The sequence below is a fragment of the Nannospalax galili genome, unplaced genomic scaffold (genome assembly GCF_000622305.1).
Source record: "Nannospalax galili isolate Female #2095 unplaced genomic scaffold, S.galili_v1.0 scaffold281, whole genome shotgun sequence".
Taxonomy (NCBI): domain Eukaryota; kingdom Metazoa; phylum Chordata; class Mammalia; order Rodentia; family Spalacidae; genus Nannospalax; species Nannospalax galili.
The window spans coordinates 3,212,535-3,221,682 of NW_008349068.1; positions in this window are offsets into that span (position 1 = coordinate 3,212,535).

Genomic DNA, 9,148 nt, shown 5'->3' on the forward strand with positions numbered 1-9,148 from the left:
CAGAATTGGAAAAAAACATCCTAAGATTCATATGGAAGCCCAAAAGACCTCGGATAGCCAAAGCAACCCTGAGCACTAAGAGAAATACAGGGTGGATTACTGTAATAGATTTTAAGCTGTATTACAGAGCTATAGTCATAAAAACAACATGATACTGACACAAAAATAGATCCATAGATCAATGGAACAAAACTGAAGACCCAAATATGAGTAAATGCAATTTCAGCCACCTGATATTTGACAAAGGGGCCAAGAACATTAACTGGAGGTAAGACAGCATGTTTAGCAAATGGTGCTGGCAAAACTGGATCTCCACCTGTAGAAGAATGAAACTAAACCCCTATCTTTCACCTTGCACAAACGTCAACTCCAAATGGATCAAAGACCTCAATGTGAAGCCTGAAACTCTGAAACTGTTAGAAGAAAACATTGGCAATAACCTACAAGATATAGATGTAGGAAAGGATTTTTCTAAATTGGGCATCAACTGCTCAGGAAACAAGATCAAGAATCAACAAATGGGACCTCATTAAACTAAAAAGCTTCTGAACATCAAAAGAAGCAACCAAGGAAGTAAAGAGAAAACCCAGAGAATGGTAGAAAAATCTTCACCAGTGACACGTCTGACAGAGGTTTAACATCCAAAATATACAATGAACTCAAAAAACAAAGTATCAAGAAAGGAAGTAACCCAATTAAAAGCTGGGCTAAGGAACTGAACAGAGTTCTCAAAAGGAGAAATAAAGATGGCTAAGAAACTAGTAATTAGGGAAATACAAATTAAAACCACTTTAAGATTTCATCTTATCCCAGTCAGACTGGCTACGATCACGAGAACAAATGATACCAAATTTTGGAGAGCATGTGGGGAAAGGGGAATGCTCATTCACTGCTGGTGGGACTGCAAGCTTGTTCAACCCCTATGGAAAGCAGTGTGGGGAACTCTTAAAAAACTACAAATCAACCTACCCTTTGACCCAGTTATACCACTCCTTGGTATATACCCAAAGAACTCATCCTATTGTAGAGACACTTGTACATCCATGTTTGTTGCTGCTCTCTTCACAATAGCTAAGAGATGGAAGCAACCTAAGTGTCCCTCAACTGACGAGTGGATAATGAAAATGTGGTTCCTTTATACGATGGAATTTTACTCAGCAGTAAAGAAAGATGAAATCATGAAATTTGCAGATAAATGGATGGAACTAAAATCTGTTATACTAAGGGAAGTAACACAGACTCGGAAAAAAAATAGCGTATATTCTCCCTCATATGTGGATCCTAGCACCAAATCCCTTATAAGTGAATACGTATCCAGACATAACTACAGGAACCAGGATAATGAAGAGGAACCAGGGAAGTACAGAAAAGAAAGAATCTGAAAGAGAAGAACAGTAGAAAACATGTTAACAAGGAGATATGGACAATAATGGGGTTATTTTAAGGGGAGGAGGAGGGAAGGTTATACAAGGAACACAGGGGATAAAGGGAAAGAAGGAGCTCAAGAGAAGGGTATTACTAAGGGAGAAATGAAAAAACTGGGGGCACCTTAAATGGGGAAACCATGGTGGAAGGGTTAGACAATGTGAGAGATAAACAATGCCTAGCTAGTTTTAGAAAACCAGAGGGAACCATATTAGGCCAACAACCTACTGATAAATTATATATACAACAAGATCAAAGAATGTAATATATGCCTAGGCAAGGTTTATCTGAGAGCATTTGGTCTTTGCCCAAGCTCTATCTACATGGCAAATGGTAATTAAAAGAACCAGACTGGTGCAACTAATCTTCTTGGATGTTTAACAGCCATACTTTGAGGCCTATACTATTTTAGTCAGGGGAACATAAAGGACAGTTTTTGCTCCTTGCCCTCCTAGGTTGACTAAGTACCAGGGAACTATAAACATCTCTCAAAATGTCCAGTAACTGTGGTGAGTCACCTGTCCTCTTGAGCAAGGAGGCTGCGGAGACCCCACCAGGTAGACCTGAACCAGTGTCCAGTCTACAAAGAGGGGGGTCAACACAGAGGAAACATTTCCTCCATGCTTCCAAGTGAAGCCAGCCATGGTCGAGTAGGACCTTTGACTTACCTTCGCATAGATGGAACTGGTAAAAGAATGGAGCCAGGGGCTCCTTCCATGCCCATGTTACCCCTGAGGAACAGATCCTCAAACAACTTTAAGAGTAAAAATAAATTATCTGGGCCAACTGTAGGGTCTTAAACACTCAAAAGGAAAGTATAACCAAAGACCAAAGAGGTCAATATAATTTTTCAAGAGTCCATATGTATAGTTAAAGGCTACATAACAAGAAACAATGCCAGACAGGAGATACCTTCCTTTGAGTTATTGGCCAGGGTGGCCTAAAGGGGTCCATATAATTTCTTAAGAGTCCATATGCATAGCTAAATGCTATATAACAAGCAACAATGCCAGATAGGAGATACCTTCTTTTGAGTTTTTGCCAGGATGGCCAAAGGGACTCCCAAATAATAACCCAGCATAGAACTAGGAAAATTAACAGCAGACCCCAATCTTATCTAAGGAATATTGACAACTGATTGCTGCTAGATGAGGAACAGCTGATCTTCCTACAACAAGGATCTCCAGATAGGCTGACTAAATTCAGCAGACAGACAAGCACTGGAGAATGGCTGGGGGTGTCGACAGCACAGAGGACAGTAACAGGGATGACAGAGTATATGGGCTCCAGTATGTGGGAGGGGGAGGCTACTGGAGGGTGCCATTTGGGAAGTGGGTATATAGATGAATAAGATTGTGTGGGATGTTCTGTATGATATACACAGAGAAAAATCAACTAATTTTTTTAAAAAGACATATTTTAGGAGGAAGCATAAAAATTTACTTCATGTTAAATAGTAGAGGTGATAACCATTACCAGTGAACTCTATCTGATAACTTTATATCCATACTCAGGTACTATGGATCTGAGTGTAACTGACTGTGACTAGTAATCATCAGATACATAGAGAATACAGACACATGTGCAAACATCTAAGTGTTAGTAGCATTAAAAATGTAAGAAACAGCATATTTTAAAATGAAATGGAGATCTTCTTTAAAGGGTAAAAACTCATTCAATTTTTTATCTTACAGAGTTTATACTGAGTTCAATATTGTAAACTTTATTAATTCAACTGTGAAACTAAAAATTACAGCCACTTTTGAAAGAGATATGGGAAAAACACTACCATTGAAATCTACCTGATGACCTTATATCCATGCTCAGATGCCAAGGAGCTCAGAAAGTAACTGACTGTGACTAGTAATAATCAGATATATAGAGATTAGTCCTTAATAATTAGTAGATGTGAAAAACATTCCCATTGAAATCTACCTGATGACTTTATATCCATGCTCGGATACCAAGGAGCTCAGAAATTAACTGACTGCGACTAGTAGTAATCAATACATAAAGATTAGAAATAACATGTGCAAACATCTTAGTGTTAATTGCATTAAAAATGAATTTTTCTGTATGAAACTGTGTATTTTAATAATGAAATAGAGATCTTTTTTAAAGGTTAAAACATCATTTAATTTTGTCCTATAGGGTTTATACTGAGTACAGTAGTGTATAACTGTATTAATTCAACTGTAAACCTAAAATTTTACAGCCAATTTTGAAAGACATGCATCTTACCTCTGGAAATTGTTATTGAATATGTCAATGCTGTTGTAATGAAATGCTTCTTCTAAGTATGTGGTTATTAAATAAATAATTTAAAAAAATAATGGAGATAATTGTACACTGGGATACTTGTGTGAAAGGAACAGAGTGGGGCTCCTTGGGGCTCGCTGGCCACCCAGTCTAGCCAATTGGTGAGCTCCAGGTTCAGTAGGAGATCCTGTCTAAAGAAAACAAGGTGGAGGACAATAGACGAAGACATGCTACATCAGCCTCTAGCCTCTGCGCTGCACACACATACACTCACAAATTAATCACGTTATGTTATCTTTTTGTTAGCAATATTGCCAACACTCATCTAACCAAAACTTACTTCCTCTCGAATTATTTGGATCCAACAGAGAGAATATCAGTTTTACCTTGTTGGGTCTCTCCTGTGTCCTTCTAATCTGCACTAGGTCGGCCTCAGTTCCTCCATCCTGGGAGCAAGACTGGCACCATGAGGCTGGCATGATGCCCTCTGGTCTGTTGGGCCTCCCTTGCCTGCCTCTTTCTTAGTTTACGCCCTCATTTAAAGGGGCACAACCTCCAGTAGCTTTCTGAGGAAGGCCATATGAGAAGAAAAATAATTGAGATCCTGTATGACCTAAAATGGCCATCACATAGTACCAGATTAGAAAAGACAGACATATGATCATTTCAGTAATAAAAACAAGGCACTAAGAAAGTTCAACATAAATTATGGTTTAAAAAGAAACTCTCATTGCAGAATTATTCACAGCAACCAAAAGGCAGAAACAGCCCAAGTCCCTATCAGCACTTGAATATGTGAACAAACTATGGTGCATATACATGCAGGAATAGTATTCACCAACAAAAAAGGATGAAACTAAATAAATTAAATGAAATTTTGGTACTTGCTACATTAAGGAACCTTGAAAATATCATGTTTTGGGGAATAAGCCAGTCACAGAACCCACATACAATTCCATCTATATGAAATATTTAGAGTAGGCAACTTAATAAAGATGGAAAGTAGGTGAGAGTCACTAGGGCCTGGAAGAAAATAGAAATGAGCTGCTGAGTTTTGGAAATAGATATTGATGTTATACTTTAAATTCAGAATGGATAAAAGGCAAATCATATATATATATATATATATATATATATATATATATACACATTTCCACAATAAAATTTTTTCAAAAGTAAAAACTCTCAGCCAATTTTTGTATGGTGTGGTAGGTATGGGTGTGGGGGGAGGGGGTGATGCATACATGTGTATGTTGGTGCACATGCCCTTGTATGCACATGCAGAGGCTAGAGGAGGACATCGGGTGCCTTCTTCTACTGCTCTCCACCTTATTTTTGAGTCAGGGTCTCTCACTGAACGTGAAGCCCACCATCTTGGCTATGCTGACTGGCCAAGGAGCTCCTAGGGGCCCACCCTCTGCCCTTGTCAGCACTGGAGTTACAGGCACAGGCAGCCACACTGCTTTTGCCTGAGTGCTGGGGGTTGGGACTCAGGTCTTCTTGCTTGCACAGTAAGCACTCTTATCAATCTCTCCAGTTTTGAAGAAACATCTTTTTCTTGCTAAAAATATTATGGAGCTGGAGAGATGGCTCAGCAATTAAGAACACTGGTCATTCTTGCAGAAGACCCAGGTTCAAATCCCAGCACCCACATGGCAGCTAACAACTGTCTGTAACTCCAGTCCCAGGGGATCAGACAGCCCCTTCTGAGCTCCGCGGGCATTGCACAACATGGGTGCATTTACCTACATGCAGGCAACACAGGCATACACATAGCTGTCAAATCCCCTGGGACTGGAGTTATGGACAGTTTTTAGCTGCCATAATAGTTTTTAAAAAATAATATTATGAAGCAATAACCTTAGAATGTCATCCTAAATGGCAAAACATTAAAATAATTCCTTTTCAAATAAGAAAATGTATCAACATGGCTGAGCCTTACTTCCACTCAGCCTGGTGTTGATGTCTGGAGCCAGGACGAAAAGAGAGGGGAGGGAATGAAAGGAAAGATGGTGGCAGAAAGGGAGCAGCCAGGGCAGCGGGAAGGATAGCGCAGGTCTGAGTATGAGCAGGATACCACGAGGTACAGTTACGAAATCGGCATAACAAAACCCCTCATTTTGTCCAGGAACTAAAATAATTAATGAAAGAAATGAAGGAATGGAAAGAAAAAAATACCTTATCATTATTTTCAGATGATATAGCTTTGCACAGAAAATTATTAGGATGAATAAAAAAGCTTAGCAAAAGTCAATTGCATTTCTGTACCCTTGGAATAAACAACCAGAAAATGTAATTAAACAGAAGACAACATTTATAATAGTTTCAAAAGATATCAAGAACCATAAAAATACATTTAAGCCCTCTACAGTGATAATTATGGCACTATATTAATAGGCATTAACATGACCCAAATTAATTATAGAATATATCACACTGTGAATAAGAAGAGACTAGTGTGGTACTATTCATCTCTCTGCTTCAATAACATTTCAATCAAAATGCTAACATGTTTTCATGGAATTTGATAAAATTGGTTCTAAAATTCATATAAGATGGTGAAGAGGGAAAAAATTAGCCAAGATGAGCATCGAGGGAAGGCTCTCACCACCAGAAAATATGCTTTTCTGTGAAACTGCAGTAATTAAGACAGGGTGGTATTGGCATGGGGACAGGCACACAGAGCACAGAATAGAATAAAGAGCTCAAAAACAGAGCTGCACATGATGGGACTGTGGTATATGACAGACACGGCCTTCCAGGTCAGTGGGAAAATAAATACAGCTGGGTTAAGAAAGGTTATCCATACAGAAAAATATGAAACTGGATCCCTGCATCACACCATATACCAAAATTCCTTCCAGATGCATCAAAGGCTCAGCTACAAAAAAATAAAACTAAAATTCTCAGCAAAAAGCAGAGGCAAATATCTCTTAGACTTTGAAATACAGTAGGATTTCTTAAACAATACTTTTAAAATACTATTTTAAAAGCTGACAATTTTGGCCATGCCCAAATTTACAGCCTCTATTTGTTAATTTTTTTTAAAGTAAAAACAAACAGAAATGGGGAAAAGACAGGGCAATGTGATTGTCCTTGGACAGCCAGAGGTAACTTCTGCTCCAGGTGTAATGTTTTAAGACTTTGGCCACAGTGCACCTGGAGACATCTATAAGCATGCTCATAGAAACAGTGTTCCCAGGAGCAAAGCCTGGAAGCAACCCAGATGCCCATCAGCAAGAGAGCACCTGAATAAACTACAGCACATTCACACAGTGGAACACAGCAGAGCAGACATGAGAACAAACCACACAAACACACAGCAGCATGAGGATGTCCTAAAGACATAAAGTACATCCCGAGTAGATACATGCACAAAATATACTTTAAAGGAAATAAAACAACTCTTGAAAAAAAACACAGGGCTGGAGAGATGGCTCAGCAGTTAAGAGCACTGGCTGTTCTTGCAGAAGACCTGGATTCGAATGCCAGCACCCACATGGTGGCTAACAACCATCCATAACTCAGGTTCCAGGGGATCTGATGCCCTCTTTTGTCCTCCACAGGCAATGTACTACACGGGTGCACTTACATACATGCAGGCAATATACTCATACACATAAAATACACTCATACACATAAAAATAAATAAATAAAAAACTTACTTTGTAGGGCTATAATTAGATGAGGGTGGCAAGGCTTATGCCATGGATTCACGCCACATCAATTTAGCTAAGCTGGATTTGCATTTCCCAGAATTACCTTCCCTGAAGGGTTCTGTGTTAACAAGGGCCCTAGAGGACATTTCGCACAATAGTTGAAAGGCAGCTCTTCCCTGAATTAGAAAGCGTTCACCAGGCTGCTGATCACTACTGCAGCTCATGCACATTGTTACTGCCCTGCTGGCCAATCAGCAGCAAGATCAGCAGGAAGACCCAAAGCAACCCTGTGCTCTCCTCAGTCCCTCTAGATTCTGGCCCTGGCCCAGTGACTTTTCTTAATTTAGGGCTCCCAAAAGTAGAGCCTAAAACATTTGAGTGTGTTTTATTGGGAAGATGTATTAGCTGCTTTTCTTGTTGCTGTGACAAAATAACCTGACAAAAACAACTTAAGGAAGGAAGTGTTTATTTTGGCTCACAGTTTGAGGGCATAGACCATCATGGTGGGGAAGGCATGTTGGCAGGAGAGTGAGGTAACTGCTCATACTGTGTCCACAGTCAGGAAGCAGAGAGTGATGAATGCCAGTACTCCATTCCCTTTCCCCTTTGATGCAGTCCAGGATCCCAGTACATGCAGTAGTGCCATCATTCAGGGTGGCACCTCAGTTAAATCTCTCTGGAAACATCTTCACAGACACAGACGTTTGTCTCCTAGGTGATTCTACAAACTGTCAAGGTGACAAACTGATCATCATAGGAAACCATCCCAGAAAGCAATGTGAAAACAAAAGGTGAAAGGAGAAAGCGTAAACTAAGGAGCATATAACTGCCGTAAGCAACTAAAAGCTTGGTCACACTTGGAACCCTGGAACCCTTTGAATGTTCTAGAACAACTCAGGCAGATATATGTGCTAAAGGAAAGGAGGCCTGGATATTTATAATTCACTGTCCTTCACTGGAGTTCTTTCTTGAGGAGGTGAGTTATTAGCACTTCTGCCCTACCCTGCCAGGGACCAATCATGCTCCATGGACAGAGTGTCCTCAGGTAGGAAGATCCAAGAAGCTCTCAGAGGTAAGGGAAATGTTTGCAGTGTCCTCCCAGGAGACATTGTAGGCACACAGGCAGCAACTGTTCCCCAACAAAGCTAATTGGTGGATGTTCAGTCCCAGGACACTCAACAATCAACAGAGGTGGACGGAGACTGAAATATTGCCGTCTATTTCTGCCCTGATAGACTGCCCCTGGTCGCAGTTCTTCCTTACACGGGCCCTTCTAGCCTTCTAAAGGGGACTTTATTTCTAGATCTCGTTCTTCAGGTTCTCTGCCATTTCTAGAAATTTCTGTATCCATCCAATATCTTCAAAAAATTTCTAGGAGAGTTTCCCAAAACTTCAGTTGTTGGCATCTAGACTACACACCTGGTAACACCTGGTAGGAATTTGCTGTCCCTGACCTGGGTCTTTAAGGTTGGGAGTCATCTCTCCACGCTTCAGTTTCCTCATCTACAAAAGGAAAAGATTGGAGATTATTTTCAAGTTTCCACTTGATGGTAAGATTAGTAATTATTTGATTTTGGTCAAGTTGATGGTCAGACAAAGGAAACCCTATACAGCTCATTCCTCTAACCTAACTTCACAACTCTACTCTGAGCCAACTTTATAGCTCCTATAAATGATAATAAGATCATTGCAGGTCAACTGTGCACAGGAACTGGAAAGATGACAACAGAAAAGAACTCCTAGATTTTTCACCCCCGACCCTGCTTAAAAAAAATAAAAAAGCCTGATTCAGGGGAAGGGGGAGG